This window comes from Mustela nivalis (assembly GCF_964662115.1).
Source record: "Mustela nivalis genome assembly, chromosome: 2".
In the NCBI taxonomy this organism is placed as follows: domain Eukaryota; kingdom Metazoa; phylum Chordata; class Mammalia; order Carnivora; family Mustelidae; genus Mustela; species Mustela nivalis.
Genome location: NC_139021.1, coordinates 12,646,007 through 12,667,781, shown reverse-complemented (window position 1 = coordinate 12,667,781; position 21,775 = coordinate 12,646,007). Strand labels below are relative to the sequence as shown.

Below are 21,775 nucleotides of genomic sequence, written 5' to 3'. Positions count from 1 at the left end.
TGGGAGGAGGGCATTAGCATCATCCCCATTCCTGCTGAAGGGGAGTTTCTGTGACTTGCCCAAAGTTACCTGCTGTTAAGTGAACTTCAAACCCAGAGTGACTGATCTAAGTGCCATTGACCACTTATGACATATTGTGAAGCCTACTTAAATCCCACCACGCACCCTTTTCTGAACTCAGACATAAACCCCCTTTCCCTCATTTGTGAATTGGGTGTGTGTGTTTCACTCAAGGTCACTGTAAGAATCAAGGTGACCGTCTCTGCGTGGCAAAATCTAGGTGATTAAGTGGTACTGCTAGAAACCCATGCCATGTCTCGTCAAGTAGGAGAGATGATCATGTGGTTTTTGAAAAATGATGAGATTTAATTATTAGAGTAAAGTTTGTGGCATCAAACACAATTTACCCCTTTTCCTACATGTCACGCATCCTTCAAAGATAAAGATATTAAGAACCATCCTTTCTGCTGGAACAATTTTTATTTCCTCTTCAAAGTATAATCTCAAGGCAGCCACAGCCATGGAAACAGAATGTGGCAGGTGTAGCTGTGCTCTGAATTAAGGCCCAGTTTTCCCCTGGCAGGGAGGAGAAAGGCTGCGGTCAGGGAAGATGAATGGATCTGGGTGGTTTTGTCACGGTCTGCAAAGAGCACATTCTCCCGGTGCCTCCATCAATCAGGCTCTGGTATTGAAGGCCCTCTGCTATCACTTTTGAGTGACTTGCAGCCCTTTTGTGTCACCAGCAAGGGACTTCTCATCTGCTTGGGTGACCCAGAAGTGTGATGCGGCTGGCAGTGGGGTCCGACCCACAATTAAGAGTACATTTCTTTGTTTCTTTGTTCCTGCCCAGTGGCTGGAAACAGAGGATATGTGCAGATCGCTCTAAGAAGACACAATGTCGCTGGTTTGGATGAAGCTGTTGCTACCCTCTCTCATGGGGAAGGGACGGATGTGACACTGGAGGACGTCATGGCATTTCATTAGCTATTGCCTAGGTGGGAAGTGAGAAGGTGGGTTCCAGATTTTAGTATATGTGCTGCCGAAGTGAGCACGGAGGTGGGTTCCAGAAAAAGCAAATGCTTTTTGCCTCAGTTTTTGCCTCCCTGCCTCAGTTTCCCCAAACCATCAAATGAGAGTGACTGTGCCTACCTCATACAGATGTGGGAAGGATTAAAAATTGGACCTCTGGGTGTGGTGTATAAACAATGAATCTTAGAACACTGAAAAAAATAAAATTAAATTTTATAAAAAATAGTCACATAAGGTGTCTGACATGTAGCGAGATGACAGTGAGTAACAGCAAAGAATACAAACCAGATTCAAATTCTATCAGCCTTCACAGTGTAAGGTGGCTGTCCCTTTACTTCCGATGAGCAGTGTTTATTTACTGAGAACCTGTGTGCATTAGGACCCTAGGTTAGCCTCTGAGGACAAAAATATAATGGAGATCTGGTTCGCAGGAGAGCATCATAGTGAATCTACAGCCAGTGTTTGTAGAACACCTGTATGGCTGCAGGACACCTGAGTCCAGACAATTTAAGGAACTCACATGAAGTCCCAGAGCTGTTATTTCCAGAATCCATAATAAGGCTTTCTAATATTACATCCAGGGCTTTTCCCATGGACTAATAGGTCTTGTTTTTTAATTTTTAAAAATTTTAATTTTTAAAATTTTTTTTTAGAGTTTATTAATTTATTTGACACAGACACAGCGAGAGTGGGAACACAAGCAGGGGGAGTGGAAGAGGGAGAAGCAGGCTTCCCATGGAGCAATGAGCCTCGTGTGGGCCACGATCCCAGGACCCTGAGATCATGACCTGAGTTGAAGGTAGACACTTAACGGCGGCTAAGCCACCCAGGCACTCCTAATAGCTCTTGTTTTAAGAAAACAGGGCCAATGACATCATTCAGAACAAAGGCCCTGAGGGACTGAGCTACCCAGAGACCAGACCAGATTAGTGAATATAACTAACCAAATAAAAGCGAGCTGGAGGACTAAATGTGATCACACTGGAGAATGGAGTCATCATATGCCAGAACTGAATTTCTCATCTGCTGGCTTAGGGAGCCTTCAGCTGCCTCCTCCTCTCCAGGTTGGGCAAACAGGTCATTCTGATAATCTAAGAGATGAGCCTCTGGTGATGTCAGCCTCCCCTTGGGCACCTGAGCCCATTGTCACGTGTACTTGACTTTCATTCTCTAGCACCCCTGGATCTCAGCTCAGGAATGACTCAGCAACGGTGAGACTTTGCTCCTCCTTCAGAGAAGACTCCGGTTTTTATTCCTGATGACCCAGATGTATGTGCTTTTCAGCCATTTCAGACCCAAACTTAAACAATGCTGGCACTTTAGCAATAGGAGAAGAGCTCACTGCATTTATTTCCTTGAGATAACTTGGATGAGAATTTGTTATGTATGCTTTTGTGGATTTACTATCCACCCCCTCCACTTAATTTCATTGTGAAATTGTTCAAATGTATAGAAAAGTTGAACACAGTCACATACTGATCACCAAGGGTCTACTGTAATCATTTCACTATAACTGACTTGCATTACTACATATTTATCTGTGGATCTATCCACTCATCAATCTACTTTTTTTTTTTTTTTTTTTTTTTTTTAGTTCAAAGTAAGCTGCAGATATCAGAACACTCTCCCATCAGTATTTCAGCATTTTTATCCTTATCTAGAATTAAATATTTGTTTCTGTTTTGGGGAACCTATGCTAGGATGTACAAATCTTAGCTCCACCATTGTTAATTTCAACAGATTCATGAACTTGCAAAACAAGAACCTCTTATAAGATATAGAACATTACCAGGTCCCCCAAAAGTTCTTTCAAGTCTGTCAATCCTTGCTCCCACCCTGATCCGTATCCCAAACAAGCACTGGTTTTATGTTCTTACTATATCAATTAATTTGTCCTAATCCAGAACTTTATAGAAAGTGAATCATTTTTCGTATAAGCTTCTTTTACTCAGAAGAGTGTTTTGAGATTCCATTCCTGTGTGTTTAAACAGAGCCCGTGAAGATTACTGTGGGGCTTAAAAGCTATGGTAGTCCAAATAATTAAATGCAATGCCTAGCACATGATGGGCCTGCCATAGGTGTTAACTACTGTGACTGTGATTATTTATTATTTTTATTATCATTATTTTCTTTCCGTCATGTTTGCTTATGTTAGCTGTAGGATGTACTAGTCATCAAAGCAAGGTATTTATCTTAATTTCTTCACCTGGAAAGTTGACCTCAGAGAATATTCTAGATCTTATCCTTCTATGGTTCAGAGTTCCTTGGGGTTGTTGCCTAGCTTAAGTATACATATTCTCTATGTACATAATTTCCCAGTTAGATCCTAAGCTGTACAGTAGCAGGACACTTTGTGCTTGCCACATCTTTTTATCCATTCTGATGCGTTGCAGTGTGCTAAGCATGTAGGAGATAATTAATGCATATATTCAATATGAGGTCAAAATCAAGGTTCCACCACACAGGAGTTGCTTGCCTAGGACATGACAATGAGGTTCCTGAATTATTCCATCAGTCCTATGGTAGTTAACCTGCTCAAGTTCACATAACTGCTTTGTGGGGGGCTAGAGTTCTGGTTGGAACCTTGGTTCTGCTGGGAGCCCATCTTTAGTGGGATGGCTCACACTCCGTAAGATAGATGTTACAATCTTCATTGTACAGACAGGGAAGACTCAGGGGAGTAGCCAATAAGTGATGGAACTTAGATTTGAACCCAGCTTGTCTGATCCATAGACCCCCCCTTCTATTCTTGTTCTATGGTCTTTCTGACTGATTTTAGGTGCATATGGAGGAGAGAAGTAAAGGTGGAGGAGGTGAGCACTTGATGAAATTGCTGGTATGAGTAGGAAATACGGATCGTGATAAATGGCTCCAACATGTGTACCCAGGACAACATGTGTCTAGGATTACCACACTGAGGATTTGGGGTCCTAATGAAGTCCTGTGAGGTAGGTGAGCAAACATTATTGTTTCCACTTTACAGGAAAGAAACTGAGGGTCAGAGGGTAAGTGACTTATACAAGATCCAAGCAAGCATAAAACAAGGGTAGTGTGTGTGTGGGGGGTGTGGAATGGAAATTTGTAAGCAGGTGTCATGATTTTAAAGTAAGAGCTTTCTGGGCTGTCCTCTGACCATTTGGGGAAAAGATATGTTAATAAAGATATCTGTGGGCAAATACATTTGAAATAAGAGTATGATTAATCCTTATTATTTCAAATGAGGTTGTCAACCAAAGTTCAAAGTCAACATATTTAAGGATGTTCTTCTTGAGCTTTTTCTGTGTGCGAGGCTCTGGGCCTCGTGGCCATCCATTTTTAGCAGGATGGATGACATGAATTCTACCCATGAGTGATGCTGTACAACCACCCATCTTTCTTGGGAGCAACTTGAAAGGCCGACTGGTTTATTGTTTTTATTCTCTCAGCTCAAGGCCTGAGTCATTCCATTAAGTGAGCATTCTCCCAGCCAACAGCTGCAAAATACCAGATTGGCATGAAGCAGGTGAGTGAAGTCAGCTTAAATTTAGCATCACAGAAATCTGTTTCTGGGGACACCTGGGGACCACTCAGCAGTCACTCGTCCTGGGAGGAGAACTTTTCAGGTTTAAGCAAGGGCAGTGTGGGTTTCCTTTAGCTATCATCTGCCCGGTTGAACAGCATGTTTAGAAAACAGCACTGTGATCAATGGGTAGACCGGGGGGAGGTGTAGTGAACAGAAGCAAATGAGAACATGCACTTTATGTGCATTTTCACAGAATCCCGTGGCCATCCTGTAAGGAAGAAGCACTTATTATCCCACTTTATTGTGTGGTAGATGACTGGGGCAACCAACTCCTGCTGGTTTGTCTTGAAATTTCCCAGGCTTCTCACTCAAAGTCTCACATCCTGGACATCTCTCAGTCCTGGACAAGCTGAGGCAGTGGGTCACCTGAGGTGGATCTGAAGTTCTACCTTTACTGCAAAGAGCATTTCTTAAACTTTGTACTCTCCTACCTCTCATTCGTGAAGTCATCTGACAGTCTGAGCAGTCCGTAATTCAGAGATGTTATACCCATTTTACTGATGGGGATGTGGAGGCTCATTGAGATTAATGTCTTGTCCAAGATCTACTGACTAAGCAGTGACAGAGGCAGTTTGGAATCCAGCTCTCTTTGTCTCAGAGGCTTCTCTACACAGCTCTCCTAGCAGAGAGGCAGGAGAGGCAAAACCTGACAGGTGTGAGGAAGAGGCAGCCATGCATTTGGGGATGCCACCATCTGCTCTTGGGAGCTCCCTGGGCAAATCCATATTCAGCTCTTTGACCTTTTATTCCAAAAGGTCTTATGGCTTTCTGACCACAGGCAGGATGCAGAGCAGCTGGGAAGGGGCACTGGGAGGGATGGCTGTATGGGCAGCTGGACACCAGGAAGCACTGAGAAGAACCAAGAGCCGCGGCCATTATCATCGGGTGCCACAGACAGCCTGGGCTTGGAGTCAGGGCCTTGTGACAGTCTTCTAGCTCTGACAGGTAGGGGAAGGGAGTGAGGGACCCCAGGGGGGCAGCGTTGACCTCTCTTCATGTGGCTCTGATGTGACAGCCTGGAACAGCTGTCAGGAATTACATGCCCTGAGAGTGTCCTCTGTCCTAAGATTCTCCTTCACAAGCTTGTCCACTCTGACTTTTTCCTCCCAGTGCATTTTAACACATCACGTTCAAAATGGGCTGCTAATGCCCTGGGTTTATTCATTCTCTTATCTAGCATTTACTGCAGGCCCATTGTGCACCAGGGCACCAGTGCCAGGAGTGGGAGAGGAATAATGCATCTTGTCTCTGAAGCAGGGACACTTCCTTTAGAGGACAGATAAGGAAGCAGCTCAGTGCTATGCATAAGAGCAAGGGGCTTGGACGTTTTTCAGACCTGAGCTCCCATCCTGGCTCTGTGACCTTGGTCAAGTTAACTTGGAATTTCTCCTGAGCCTGAGCCTTCTTACCTGTAAAATGGGTTAAAAATGCTACCTCACAATTGGTGTGAAGATTACGTGTGATGATAGTGTCCAGGGCTAAGTCCAGTGACTGTCACAGGGTAATTACTCAATTAAGGAGAGTTATTTTTCCAGTTCTACCACTTACCAGTCCTGTAAGCTTGGGTGAGTCCAAGAATCCTGTTAGGCATCAGTTTCCCTTCTATGAAAAGGGTATAAAAATAGTAACTTCGTTGTAAGAATGTTGCAGTAATTAAATCAGATGATACATGTAAAGCACTTAGAATAATGCCTGGCATACAATATGACTTGAATATGTAATAGTAATTGTAACGAATACTAAGAATGATACATACCACAGGGATGTGGACAAAAAATAAGATGTTCTAGGAGATAATTCTAGGAAAATGGGTGGGAGGGTATGTCAGGGAGTGAGCAGCATGTGTAACATATGGGGGTGTGAAGCTGCCCAGTGTTCCAGAGACGTGGGTCAAATTGGGAGCTCAGGGTCACACCATGGGCAGAGCAGGAGATGACTTTTCAAATGAACCCAAATCCAGGTTCTCCCACTTACTAGCAAGGTGACCTTTGGAAAGTGACTGAATCTGTCCTAATGCCATCCTCCTCCCCAGTCGCTGAGAGCTCATGCTTTCTGTTTTTTCATGTCAGTGTGAGGATGCAAGGACATAATGTCTGTAATCACTCAGCCAGTGCCTGGCACAAAGGACGCCCCCAAAGGTGTTGGTGAGTAACCATGATATTTTACTAGAGGGCATGGTGAAGGGTGTGAGGGAACCGACAGAGTGAAATAGTGATTAGATCGGGAAAATCTCAACAAAGGAATCTTCCTTTTCTAGAAGCAAAATGGGAAGTGTAGTGCTCAGGACCCCTGAGGCTCTCTCTGGTGTTACAGTAGCTCCTCTGCTCTTGGAGCCCAGCTTCAGAGCCCACATCCCTCAGCCTCGTCAGAATCTAAATTTACCCTCGTCGTAATTATTCACACTGTGCCTCATCAGCTTGTGAGCAGAACAAGCGGAAGCCAAAACTCAGAGGGGGAGGTGGGAGGGAAGAAAACAGAAAAGAAGGAAACGTCAGGCAGCAGGGCTGCCCAGCTTTGCCTGCAAGCTGCGGTATTGGCCAGTCCCCCTGAAATAACTCCTAAGGGCAGAGTTGGCTCATGTGTCTTCCAACGTTAACATTAGAGCGAACCGAGATTAAATGCTCCCGAGAAACTGACCAGCCTAACATTTTTCTCCTCCCTCTCTCTTTTTATAACTATGACCACAGTAGTAATTCAATTGGAAACATATTCTGTCCCTGATTGCTCCAGCACTGGCACTAGATCATTCCCAGGGCTTGATATTTTTATTAAATGCACACTGCTGTTATTTTCTGCTGGGGCTAAAAATACATCTGACTGCAGCAAAGGCTCAGTTGGGGCCTCCTCCCTGTTCTCTGGGAGGCCAGGACCAGGCAGGACCAACAGATTGATGGCCTCCCAATTAATTTCGGCAGCACCCTATTTCCAAGGAAAACGGCCCCAGATACTAATATAACTGTAAAAATAAAGATGGAGTTCTGGTCTAAAAGGACACATAATGGGAACCCACATTCCTAACCTCACATACTGCCTGTCTCCCTTCCCTTGAAGCTATCACACATCACCATGTCAAAACACTTTATGTACTTTCAAGCCATGTCTTTGTGGATTCCAATCCTTTGCCCAGAATGCTGCTCCTCCATCTCCTTCTGTGAGTTTGTGATTGTCCCATAGTCTCAGCTCAAGCACTCAGCCCCTTTTCTGTGCCTGTGCTTTGACGGAGACCCTCTTTGCCTGATTTCCCCGTGCTCCTTCTGCTTGTACCTTCAGAACTCACCTTCTGCATTGTAATAATTGCAATCACTTATGTCTGTCTATGATTATCTTGCATTTCTTGAGGCCAGGGACTCTGTTTTACTGACAGTTAGAGGCCTAGCACCTAGTCCAGTGCTAAGCTCAATGAACTGGGATGAATGAGTCACGGAGGATGCAGAATTTGAGGAAGTGCTGCTTTCAGGAGCTGACCCTACACTGGAAAGACCCTGATAGTGCTTCCTCAGAGTTCATGCCGGAGGCTCCAGGCTTGTCCCATCTAAGTCCTGGTCCTGGGGCCCAAGGGGGTTCATCAAAATGATCTTGGAGAAAGACGAGTCTATCACTTCTTCCTTTTGGAAGCTCTCCCCTCCATTGGCTCTTACAATGATGCATTCTTCTCATTTTCTTCCTACCTGGTCCTTCTTTCTTCTTTCTTGGATTCTTCTTCCTCTTTGTGCTCCTGAGATGTTGCTGACAAGATGCTGCTTCTCTGTGATCCCACAGCATTGTCGATGTACTACCCACCTGCTCATTCAGTCAGGCATTCAGTGTTTATGAAAGCACCGGGTACTAGGTGCTGTTCTAGGTGTTTCAAATATGGCAGAGAGAAAGAGAATGATCCTGTCTTCAGAGAACTGACATTTTAATGGAACACACAGAGATTAGAACAAGACATCTAGAATAAAATGTTAGTTGTTACACTGATCTATGATTAAGTTCAAGGGCCTTGCTTTTTTCATCCCTGTATCTGGAGCTTATTATCACAGTGCCTAGTCACAAATCATGGGCTCATACCTGGATAAATGATCACTTGAAATGAATGAATAAAGGCCCAGAGTCAATGTAAATCTTCTATAAAGCTTTCCTTAAACAACTCAGGCAAAGTCTAATTAATTAGTCCATTCATTCATTCAACAAATATTTATTTTATGCCTCCTCTCTGCCTATCTGAAAATATTTGAGGCACGTTATAAACATCTGTCATTGTGCCTACCACAGTAGATTAGAGATTACTTGTTTGCCTATCTTCAGCACTTCTCAAGCACAGAGACCTTGCCTAATTCATTGCTGGATCCCTCGACCTAACATGGCACTTGGCATCTTATAGGTGCTCAGTAGAAGTTACTTGAATAAGAGAAATATTTTTAATAATTTGTAAGGGAGTGAAATTACCATACCATACTGTGGGGGATGGGGGTCTCCACTTCTCTTCCGCTTTCTGTGACTTTTGAACATATTTTATTTTTTTTTCTGGAATTACGGTGATTTTAGATGGAAACTTTGTAAAAAGCAGGATATAGCCCTGTCAATGTACAATGTCCCCAGTGCAAAAGCTCAGTGAGAAATTTTCTCTGATATCATAGAAAGACATTTTCAAATGGACTATTTCCAACTCTTTGTCTAGATTCCTCACCTATCCCATAGTTGAGACTTAGGCTCCGGGCTTAGGGCTATCACTAACTCATTGTGTGACCTTGGACCAACCCTTGTCTTTCTTTGGACTTAATTTTCCTTTTAGAATAGGGACTGTGTTGGTCAATTATGTCAAAGTCATCTACAATTCTGACCCTCAGAATTGCAAGCCCATGAATCGCTTCCACTCTGGGAGTTGGTTCCTGAGAATCCTTCTTTTGCCTCTTACTTGATTAATGGACACAGAAGAGATATTCAGAGCTATTACTACTTCTGGATTTCACAAGATGGCCAGTTCACAGACATTTACTGAGCATTTACTATGTACCAAGATCTGCTGAAAGACAGTGTTATTGCAGAGATTGTCTTCCTACCCAATAAAGCTATTGTTGAAGTACTTCAGTATTCCTGAGAATATCCTGAGATGCAGTTGGTGTCAAGTGGATGGGGAAAAGAAGACAGGGCAGTAAGCTTTAATCACATCACTGCGTAATTGAGGACCAAATACCACATAGTGCAAGGACTCAAAAAAAAAAAAAAAAAAGGTGTAAAGAGACTCTATTTTATAAACCTTTCTGAAGGACATCTAAGTCCATTATTTAAGAATTAGGAAAGAAGAAATCCCCAAGGACTTGAGTAATGGGAGAAGGGCTCAGGGACAAGGTGACACTTGACCTGGACTTGGTAAGGGGAGGGGAAGCCTCTGAAGGAATCAGGGACTTTAGGGCCCTTCTTTCCAGTCTCCAGTTCTGTGTGCTGATTTATTTGTTCGTTAAACCTGCTGATCAAAAGCACAGATCTTGGGCGCCTGGGTGGCTCTGTGGGTTAAAAAGCCTCTGCTTTCAGCTCAGGTGATGATCCCAGGGTCCTGGGATCGAGCCCCACATCGGGCTCTCTGCTCAGCAGGGAGTCTGCTTCCCCCACTCTCTCTCTCTGCCTGCCTCTCTCTCTGGCTACTTGTGATCTCTGTCTGTCAAACAAATAAATAAAATCTTTAAAAAAAAAAAAAAAAGCACAGATCTTCTCTGAATTCTTGGGTAGATCTGAACCGAGGATCTGGGCCCTGTATCCAGGATTGTCTGGGGGCAGAGCCAGATATCTAATTGTGATATATGCAACGTCCATCAAGATTCTGTGTGGGCAGGTGAGCTGTAAGAGGTTTCTCTACCTTCCCTTTGCTTGTGAGTGAGTTTTACTGAAGGAGAGTCTATTATAAGAGAGGAAGAGAAACTTCTCTTTTCTCTCAGAGACCAGAATACTTCACAGAAAGTCTTATTTCTGCTCTGAGTCCACGATTCTCAAAGGATGTGGAAGGGGCTGAAGGAGTGAGTCCTTTGCAATGGAGAGGGACTAGAGCCTGCCTGCTCGTTTGGAAGCTAACTCCTTGAGAGGACTTGGAGGTATGTCATTCTAGCTTCTATTACTAGAGTCAGCAATCTGGCTTACAAAAAAAGCCTTGCTATAAAATACTGTTGTTTGTGTTTGTGGTTGAGGTGTTTGTGTATGTGGTTGTATGTTTTTTGGTGCTCCTTAGTCATTTTTTTTCTAAAATTGATAAAAAGAGAGATATCTAAAATGGTAAACCTCTAGGAAGTTAGCGATTAATCAATTTTTTAAAATCTTACCTGCTGGTAGGTATTAAGGAGGGCACAAATTACATGGAGCTCTGGGTGTGGTGCATAAACAATAACTCTTGGAACACTGAAAAAGTAAAATTAAAAAAAAATAAAGGTCTAAATAATTTGTTAAAAAAATAAAGTCTTGCTAATGGGTTATATATATTTATTATGGTAAAAGCACATCACATAAAATTACCATTTTAGGTATTTTTAAGTGTGTAGTTCAAGGGCATTAAGTACATTAACATTGTTGTACAAGCATCACCATCATCCATCTCTGGAACTTTCGTCATCTTCTGAAACTGAAAGTCTGTACCATTAAACAATAGCTCATTATTCTTTACTGTTTTCACCCCCTGACAACCTGCTTTCTGTCTCTAGGAATTTGAACACTTTGGGTACCTCAAATAAGTAGACTCATATAATACTTGTCCTTTAGTGACTTCTTTAACTTAATGTAAGATCTATAAGGTTCATCCATGTTGTAGCATGTGTCAGAATTTCTTTCCTTTTTAGGGCTGAATAATATCCCATTGTATGTTCGCCTCATTTTGTTTATGCATTTATCTGTTGACCGACACTTGGGTTACTATTTCCACCCTTTGGTTATCACAAATAATGCTGCTATGAACATGTGTGCACAAATATCTCTTCCAGTACTTGTTTTAAATTCTTTTGGGTATATACCCAGGAGTGGAATTGCTGGTTCCTACGGTAATTCTATTTTGAACTTTTTGAGAAATTACCATATTGTTTTCCACAGCAGCTATGCCATTTTATGTTCCCATTGGTAACATACAGAGTTCTAATTTTTCTGCATCCCCACTGACACTTGTTATTTTTTGGATTTTTTTTTCTTTATGGTCTTTGTTTTTGTCTCTCTTTATAATATTCATGTTAATGATGTGAAGTCTCATTGTGATTTTTATTTGCATTTCCCTAATGACTAGTGATGTTGAGTATCATTTCATGTGCTTATTCATTTTTTATGTCTCTATTTTTATCCTTCATCTAAAAATAAACTCTTTTTTGGGGGGGGCCACTAAACCAATTTGTGTTGAAAAGCAATTCATCTAAATTTGGTATTATTCCATGCAACCTCACAGGTATTTAAGGAGTGCTTACCCTGTGCAGGATAGTCTGATTTTTTCTAGGACTTTGTGACCGTTCCTTTGGGGTAATCATTGATTGGGAGGGACTCATAGATACATAACTTGCAAACAAGTCAGCCTACGAAAAATGTTAAAAGAGAGGATGGCCAAATTACTCTTTGAGACACAGATTATTGGAATATGTAGATCAACTCTTACAAGACTCTATGATTCATTCATTTGTTTATTTCGTAAACAGTTAACAGCAACTGCTTTGTTTCGGGCAGTGTGTCGAAAGCAAGAGATGTAGAAAGGGGCTGTCTTCAGTCCAGCCTCTCCTTTACATTGGCCCCTAAGCCATTACAAGAGAGCTTACAGTCCCTGGAAATATTCTCGTGTTCTTCTACCCATCCTGCCTCTGTCCTAGCTTTTCTACCTCATTCCGCTTCATACTTCACTTCCTTACCTTCCATATCACTTATCTTCTATATCTAGTCCTATCTTTTTCCCTCCGGATTTGCACTCCTTTTTAGAACTAACACTGATGCTGTTTGGACCTTAGTACTGTTGTGGTGACCCTCTTTAAGTCTGAGGTGCATTCATCCACTTATCCTTTGTGCAGTGTCTGCTATGTCTGACTGCCTCATCTGCTCCAACACCCAAAGAGTGGGGACTTCCCCAAAGCTGGATGCTCCTTGGCCTCCAGAAAAGAGAATCTGACAATTCCTACCTCCACATGAACTACAGCTTTGGGTGGTAGCAATGTGTTAACACATCAACATTCAGTAAAACACGCAAACTATTAGAATGGAGGAGCACTTGCAGAGCAGTTTGGGAAGAAAGGGGCTAGGCAGGGAAGGTCTTACCAAGAGGACATTTAAGTTGAGTTTTGAAGTAGGAGGTGCACTTTGAACTAGCTTCAGTGTTTAGTGTCAGTAACAGCATCATGAGGCCTTCATAAAATGGCATTCTATTTATGGAATAATTCCTTATTTTTATGGGCACTTGCAAAGTCATGAGGCCAGACGTAACTTCTGACTCCAAACCAAGACCAACTCATTGAGTGTTACTTTGGGCCCGTGTTTGATGATTTCAGCTAATAGGGATCGAGAGGGGTGCCTATATGATCTATATTTAGGCATGTACTCTGCAACGTGGGGCTGTCCTTTCAGAGCAGAGTCTTCAGTGTCAGCTGGGGAAGTACTGATTTCAGGATGAGATCCCCTGACGAGGTGGCACACAGCTTGGAAATTTCTGATACAAAATTACAAAAGCTTTCTATGCTGTTTCCACACCGATTCCGGTTGTTTGATTAGAAGGTTCAGGGAAGATGTTGCGAGCTGAAAAGCACCATTTCAAATATTTGCATGTGGGTTGCTGAAAAGATTTTTTGTATTTCATGCAAAAATGGAATGAAGCCATAAGAATGTGTATCTGACTCATTTGGAAAGTGAACACTACATATTTGCCACATGCCAGGAAGCACCTATGCGTTCCTGTACCTCTTCAAGTGGCTGCTTCAGTACCTGTTCTCATATTATATCACTGCTTGGTTGGCACACTTTAGTAGGCGTGAAAAAAGCCCATTTTGTGGATGTGAGTGGACACCAGTCTGGGAAAGGGAGAACCTACATTCTAGGACCTGCTTCTCCATTGGCTGGTGGCTGTGTGTCTTTGGACGAATCTCTAAAGCAGGACATTGAGAATGAGTTGGCATTGTCTTTCTCTAACTTCCGTCACACGGAAATGGAAACTGAGTTAAGATACCAAGAAGTAGGCTGGGCACAAATAGGCCTTTGATGTCACAAAAATTTAAATCCCTGCGGCATGCAATTATGCATGCTCAAATACAGCAAAAATATTAATGGAAGAAACCAAATATTAATTCTGACTTTCAACATTCCCTCAACACATGTTCTATAATCTCACAGGAAGGGAGACTGAGGGAGTAACATCTTCAAAGCTGATTCACTAATCCATTATCTTCTTACAAGAGCCATTTGAGAGGATGAGATGTCAATTGAGATTTCAAGTTTTATGTTAATAGATCAAGTTTTGACTATTTACTATGAATCAGGTACTTTGTAAGACAGTTGACATTCATCATCTATTTTAATCTTGACCATCAACCTTATTCCCATTTTGCAGTGGAGGAAACTGAAGTTTGGCAAGGTTAAGTAACTTGCCCTAAACCTCACAGCTCTTCAGTGGTAGAGACTGAAAAATCAGTCTGTCTTATGTCAGGGTTGCTTCTCTCCAGCATTGTCTACTCAATTCCTTGCCTGTACAGAATCCTGAAGCATTGACATGTACCTATATTCCCAAGGACTTCTGATTTGAGAGGGGTCCTTTCATTCAATATTTAACAAATGGATATTTCCATCCTTGTGATCTATGACAAGGCAACTGTCTTCCAAAAAACAAACCTACATCTATCACTCCTTAGGTCAAAGCTTCTTTCTGTGCTTCCTTTTACCTTCAGGATAAAATTTTGGGTCCATAACATGGCATTTAATGTTCTTCTAAATCTTTTCCCAGTATAACTGTCCAACATGAAAGCTGTGTCCCAACCCAAACTCCATGCTCCTGTCAGACATGTCCAGTCTTTGCCCTTAAAAGCTCTCTCCTTCTGCTATCCTACTCACTTAAGCTTTTCACCTATTCTCCCCATGCCTCTAGAACATGTCCATTTGAGGGATCCCATTTGCAAGGTCCCTCTTCATTCTCAGTTCTTCGTGTAGCCCTATCCTGCTATGTCCAGACATGCATTCAAATGCTGTCCATGTTAGTTCATTGTGCATTCATTTGCTAATTCACTCAACATTTATTGAGCATCTACCATATACCAGGCTTTTTAAACTGCAAGACATTCCTTGGTAGCTGTTTTTCTTTTAAATTATGATTTGTCTTTGCAGAAGAACAGTAATCTCCTTGATAGATTTTTTTTTTTCAGCTTCTAGAACTGGACTATTGTACCTTCAACAACCAGCACATAGGAAATGATCAGTAAATGGTTTGGGGATTAATTTCTGAATCACATTGCCTTTTTACCTTATTCATTCATATAATACCTAGGAGATTCACAACAAGCATAAATAAAATCATTGGCAAGAATATTATCCCTACAAAAATATCATTTGTGGGAAAATTATCAGTTTCAAAAGTTTTTATCAGTTTTTCTGCTCCTTATCCATACTATACTGCATGATATGTCACACAATGTAATGGTGAGAAGCTATTTCTGGCACCTGTTACTTACCTAGAGATGAAAAAAATAAAAGCTAGGCAACTTGGCATGGCCATTTACTTAATTATTTTTAAGGAAAATATGCAAGATGTCTCTGGGTCAGAAGTCCAAGTAGGTTTTGCAGAACTTCAGAAGTTTTTCATTGTGGGAGTTTTGACCTCAACGTTGACTAGAGGTTCATATCTTCTGCCCATTTTTTGAACAGACACTTCTTCAATCAAGACATACAAATGGCTATCAGACACATGAAAAAAATGTTTATCATCACTAGCCCTCAGGGAGATTCAAATTAAAAACACATTGAGATATCATCTTATACCAGTTAGAATGGTCAAAATGAACAAAACAGGAAACAACATGTGTTGGAGAGGATGTGGAGAAAGGGAAACCCTCTTACACTGTTGGTGGGAATGCAAGTTGGTGCAGCCTCTTTGGAGAACAGTGTGAAGATTCCTCAAGAAATTAAAAATAGAACTTCCTTATGACCCTGCAATTGCACTCCTGGGTATTTACCCCAAAGATACAGATGTCGTGAAAAGAAGGGCCATCTGTACCCCAATGTTTATAGCAGCAATGGCCATGGTCGCCAAACTATGGAAAGAACCCAGATGATCTTCAACGGACGAATGGCTAAGGAAGATGTGGTCCATATACACTATGGAGTATTATGCCTCCAACAGAAAGGATGAATACCCAACTTTTGTAGCAACATGGACGGGACTGGAAGAGATTATGCTGAGTGAAATCAGTCAAGCAGAGAGAGTCAATTATCATATGGTTTCACTTATTTGTGGAGCATAACAAATAGCAAGGTTTGACATGGGGAGTAAGAAAGGAGAAGGGAGTTGGGGGAAATTGGAAGGGGAGGTGAATCATGAGAGACTATGGACTCTGAAAAACCATCTGAGGGGTTTGAAGTGATGGGGGGGTGGGAGGTTGGGGTACCAGGTGGTGGGTATTATAGAGGGCACGGATTGCATGGAGCACTGGGTGGTGAAAAAATAATGAATACTCTTTTTCTGAAAATAAATAAATCAATATATATATATATATATATATATATTGATTTATTTATTTTATATATATTTATTTATATATATATATATATAGACTAGAGGTACCTTAAGTCTAATTCAACTTAACCACTCATGGTTGCACTCATAGCCCTGAACATGGGATCTATGACTTAGCCATTGATTAACAACATAATTTCAGGTAATGGTTTCACCCTTAAGGAAATGGTCCAGTTGAAGAAGTCCTAAAGCTGCATCTCCTGAGCAGAATTTCTGAGGTTGGTAACAGAAGCATCACACGTACGTACACGTGCACACACACACACACACACACACACGCAGCGTTCCATGGACAAATAAGTTAGGAAGTCTATCTTTATTAGGTACTTAGTGAAAGACACCCCCTTGGATATTTACTAAGCAGATTTGCACATCGAAGACTCCAACAAATTTATTTATAAAGAAACCTGGCTCACTTTTTCCCCAAAAATGATTGGGCAGAATATATAATGTCATTGCCCACTCTTATCCTACTTGAACCTGGTTTTTCCCATAACTTTACTGCATCATCCATTCATTTGGCAAACTTGCACTGCCTGCTACTGTGCTAGACACTGGTGTAGGACCTAGTCCCTGTCTTAAGTAACCTGTGGTGTCTCAGAACTGAGATACGAGCACTGATGAGACACTTGCTGGAAGCTGTGAAATAGCGCTGTTTGCAGGAGAAGTAATTGAAATGCATTCTTCCGAATTGCAAGTTGACCAGGGAAATGGTCAAGAGGAGATTCCAGGCCTCAGGAGGTGTGTGAGAACCATTAAATTAGGTAATGGGGCAATCAAGAAGCTTGGTCTGATTAGGATACAGGGTTTATGCAGGGCACTAAAGAAACATGACATGAAAGAAGCAGCAAAACAAGAGCATGAAGAACATGGTTCTTATTTCCAATCTGGTTTTGTCTCTTGCTTTTCAAGAAATGCCCATGGCAGTCCTACTTGGGGTTTTTATAACTTCTTCATGGCAACAGGGAAAGGAGACACACTGGGATGATTCAGAATATGAAAAACAAGGTTCCAGAGTTGTAGGCGTTGGTCAGAACAGCAGGCATCTGTAGATGTCCCTGGAAACTCCCCGAAGAATGATGAGTACTCTTGATAACACCTGTTTTCTTTCTATCAATGGTTTGTGATATAACAAAACAATTCATGCATTTATTCCTACAACCTCCTGTTCTCCTTCAGACGTGGGCATTATGCTCACCATGACACTGCTTGGAAATTACTGTGAAAGTGATTTCCATGTCATGAACTGTCACTATTGACAAGTGACAAAATTGTACCCAAGGTCCTTTCTCTCTTTAGATCCTGGCTGTATAACAACACTTCTTCCAAATAATTGTAAATTTTCCCCACAGCTATGTATGTATGTTTGTAAGACTATAAATGTAAGATTACAAGTGAAATAAAATATTACCTGTAAATTATATTATGTCATCAATTCCAGGAAAAATGCACCATAGCAAAATGATCTGGAAAAAAGAACTCTGCATGTTATTTTCCCCTCGTCTATAAAATGATGGGGTGGACTATTTGGTCTCTGAGGTCCTTTCTAGCATTAATGTGATGTTCTTGGATTCTATGGGAGTTGTAGACAATTATGGACCGCAGATGTGCAATATAATTGTCTCAGTAGGGTATTTGTCTCTCACTGACTCTTTGGGAAATGGTGGGCATGTATTTTGTTTGTTGTTATGACTGGAAAATCTGAGCAATAATTATAGTAACATCCACAGAATTTCCCCTGTGGTGTAAAATACAGATAAGACTCTTATAATATTATCCCTTGGTAACTGGAACTCATGATGGCTGGAAATCTCTATGTGGCTCACTGAGGTTGGTACTGTGCTTCTTGTTATCTGGCTCTACTTGTCTGTGGGATGCCTAGGCCTTGGGGTTAGTTCCAGCAATCAATTCATTCATCCATGCGACAAATATTGATTGAGCACTAGCCAAGTGTTGAGTACTATGCTAAGGGCTGGGGAGATAGGATGAGTAAGAGCTTGCAGTCAAAAGGGAACATATATATGTAGTCCATTCTGCATTGGGTGCATAGAGTGTGCTTGGCTCTTGACCAACACAGACAGATAGGAATGGGAAAAATAAGAATAGACACATGTGTTCAAGTTCTGAGGTTAGTAATCTATGATACAGAGGGCCGAGAGGCTTCCTATAGGAGACGGCATTTATTTGAAGATCAGAGTAAGAGATTACCAAGTGGCTAAGAAGATAGCCATCCCAGGTAGTTAGAACAGTATTCCCCAAATTTCAGGGGCATGAAGAACATGGTGTGGTGAGGGAGTTCCAAGTTGCCAGGAGCCTCAGTGTGGCTCAAGGTACAACTTAGAGGATTGAATGAGCCTCCCTTACCCACTTAAGAAATCTGAAGGAACACAGAGAGCCACTGAAAGATTGTGGCAGGAGAATGATGAAGCTGCTGCTCTGTGACCCAACATGAATACAACTGGTATGAGCATCAATAAGAGTAACAGCAAATATTGACTGAAGGCTGCCCATAGACCAGGTACTGCTTTAAACACTACATATTTGATCTCCTTTCAACATTGCAATACTCACAGAAGAGGTAGTATTATTGTCCCCAGGTTGTAGATGAGGAGATGGAGACACAGAGAAGTCAAGCAGACAGATATCACAGGGTAATTAAGCGGAAGGGTCAGGAATTGAATCTAGGCAGTTTGAATCCAGAATCCTGTCCTCCATTATAGTTTGTTTATTACATTTTAAACTTTAAAAAATTGTGCAATGAGACACATGTGGAGAAGTGCACAGATCATAAATATATAGTTCAATACACTATCATAGGGGTCATCGAACTGTGACTCACGGGCCAATTCCAGTCTACCATCTGTTATTGTAAACAAGGTTTTATTAGAATACAGCAATACCCATCATTTACGACCTGTCAGTAGCTGCTTTTGGACTTCAGTGGCAGAGCTGAGTGGTTAAGACAGATGCATATGGCTTCCAAATCTTAAATATTTCCTAGATGACCCTTTACAGAAAAAAAAAATCTGTGAATCCTTGTGTTATCCCATTGAGAGCCTGGTTATCACCAGGTCCAGAAATAGAATGTACCCAATGCCCAGAAGACCCCCACATGTTCCTTCCCGACCACTGCTCCTTCTACCTAGTGAAAACCTCCCTCTACTTTCACACTGTTCATTGGTTTTGCCTGTTTTTAACTTCATGTGAATGCAATTATACTGTATGTGAATTCTGCCATCTTAATTTCTGTGCTATGCTGAGGTACTTAGTATAAGACCACAAAAAATGGGAAGCCAGTCTTATTTTCCCTGAGCATAGAGGAGACAAGGCACACTGACCCATGTCTTGCTTCTTCGGAGAAGAGGACATTTAGGGGTCACCATTTTTTGTCCCAAGTTGAATTGTGGTTCTTTCTGACTACCTCTACTAGTTTTCTATTGCTGCTCTAACAAATCACCACAATCTTAGTATTTCAAACAATACAGAATTTATTTTCTTATAGTTCTCAAGGCCAGAAGTTCAAAAGGATCTCACTGGGCTAAAATTAATGTCAGTAGGAACATCTTTTGAATGTCCCCACACACCTTGAACCCACACACCTGCACTGACAGTCCTTCCAGGGTCTACCCATCTCATGGAATGGCACCACTTTCTACCTAATTGCTGAAAGCTGATTTCCTAAAACTTTTTCTGGATTTGTATCTCTTATTTAACCTCTAAATTCAGTCATTTATCACATTCTGTCCATTCTGTATCCTTAAGAGCTTTCCGGGTGTATCTATGTCTCAACATCTCCACTGTGATGGCTCCAGGTCAGGCTTTCTGATTTTTATCTAGTTCACTGTGCCTATATCCCAGCGATGGCCTTACCCCTTCCACATGGAAGGCAAAATGGTTTATCTAAAGCAAAATCTAACTTTCTCTTTTCCCCAAGGCTTTTGCCTTGTTCACTATCATACTCCTGACACCTAAAAGAGAACATGCAACAGGAAACTCTCAATAAGTACATATTAGTTAATTGGAACTCTGACCTATCCATCTGCTACAAGCTCTTCTTTCACTTCCTCCGACCTCCTTGGGCTTTCTCCGATTCTAAAATCCTCCATCCTGACCTGGGTTTCCCTTCTCTCCTCTCTCATTTCAATAATTGAAGAGCATCTTCTTTCCAAGAGAGATCACTACCTTAATCACGGTGCCTGATCTATAGCAGATTTCTAATGTATGTTTGATGAATTAATGAATCCTTACATGAAAAAAGAAATGGAGTCATGAGGTTGTCAGAGATCATTTCCCAGAGTCTGCAAACATGCTCAACCTATTGGTAGCATCCAGTTGAATATTCTAGAGCAGGAAATGAACAGCTAATCTGGGACAGGAGGGACTGGGAAAGGTTATCTGGTCCTGTCCCCTGAGTTAAGGCAATGTTTCTCAAAGTATGGCAAATCCTTTAAGATGCTCTAGGAATCCAGTGAATTAGGCCACAGTCCACCCTCTGTTGGAGACTGACATTGCCTCATAACACACTGAAGAAGAAACAACTCAACAGTTAACAGAACTCCTCAACTTTCACCCTTTAAAAGTTTTTACTTTTATGCTATTGTTTCTCAAACAGAGGTGCTATGGAGCCCTTTCTTGCTGGTAATAGTTACTGACATCCTGCAGATCCAGTGTTCCAGCTGACATACTTTGGGCAATATTAGTCTAAGCAAACCTTGACTTTTTGTGTGACTCAACTTTTACAAAGTGAAGAGAATTGATTTCAATGAATAGTCTCTCTACTGCATGAGATGATTGTGTTCAGAGGAACCTGAAAATGACATATTTTTTTTAATCTGCCAGAGCAGAAGCAGGTTATAGTGTTCCCTTTGTCAAAGTAAGCTTTGCCTTTAGTTAGAGGGGAGGAGGAAAACCCCGGTAATTATATAGTGACGGGGACTGTTCTTTTTTCTCCCATTGAGTATCAATGTCTCTCTTCTCGAACAAAGGTGCTATTGAGATTGTGAATCATAAAATTGATTTCTCCAACTTCTGGGCACCATCTGGGCTCTGAAGTAAAGGGTCTTTCGTATAGAGGAAGGCATTTTTAGCCAGAGGTACCTTATTGTGTTCTTCAAGGACTTCTTATAGCTATTCTGCATGCCATTTCTTCATTCCACAAACACTACATACAGCCTCCATTCTGCTAGGTGGTGGCAATATCCAGATTGAGAAACTGACTTATGGCTACCCTGAGTGCATAAAGATGGAATAAACTCGCATGCCATTCTTCTCCTCCATTTTTAGGGCACTCAATGTGTACCAAGGATTCTGCTAATTCTAATTCTGCTAGATGCTTTCATTGTCTTTTTTTTTTTTTTTCAGAATATAAGACTTTAAGTAACATAACATAATAAAAAATTAAAAATAAAGTTAAAAAAAGAATATAAGACTTTATTATCATATTAAATTGGAGGTAGAACTATACTAGTGTAGATCAATATCATTAG

General features: G+C 41.4%; 1 long non-coding RNA gene across 1 annotated transcript; it reads left to right on the top strand.

Annotated features, from left to right (window-relative positions):
• The first annotated feature begins 3,812 nt into the window (after window positions 1-3,812).
• LOC309859108 lies at window positions 3,813-16,470 on the top strand. Its single transcript, XR_014308547.1, has 4 exons — window positions 3,813-3,981; window positions 4,455-4,531; window positions 6,661-6,735; window positions 16,432-16,470. It is a non-coding gene; the product is annotated as an uncharacterized lncRNA (long non-coding RNA).
• Window positions 16,471-21,775: the final 5,305 nt, after the last annotated feature.